Consider the following 418-nt stretch of genomic DNA (forward strand, 5'->3'; position numbering starts at 1 on the left):
GCCTCGGCCTCCCAAAGTGCTGGGATTACAGGCGTGAGCCACTGCGCCCAGCCTAATATTTGTCATTTTTGTAGAGATTGCATCTCACTATGTTGCCGAAGCTGGTCTTGAACTCCTGGCCTCAAGCAATTCTCTCGTCACAACATTGCCAAATGATGTATTGTAATAATCACAGGCCTGAACCACTGCAGGCCCTTGTACTGGACAGTGCAGGTACAGAACATTTCATCATTGTAGGAAGTCCTGTCAGATAGCGTGGTGTAGGTCGGTGCTGTTCCATAGAAATCAAGTGTGAGCTTGGTCAGGCATAGTGGCTCATGCCTGTAATCCCAGCACTTTGGGAGGCCAAGGTGGGAGGATCGCTTGAGCCCAGGAGTTCAAGACCAGCCTGGGAAACTTAGCAAGATCCCGTGTCTAC

Source organism: Colobus angolensis, unplaced genomic scaffold, assembly GCF_000951035.1.
Source record: "Colobus angolensis palliatus isolate OR3802 unplaced genomic scaffold, Cang.pa_1.0 Scaffold28, whole genome shotgun sequence".
NCBI lineage: Eukaryota > Metazoa > Chordata > Mammalia > Primates > Cercopithecidae > Colobus > Colobus angolensis.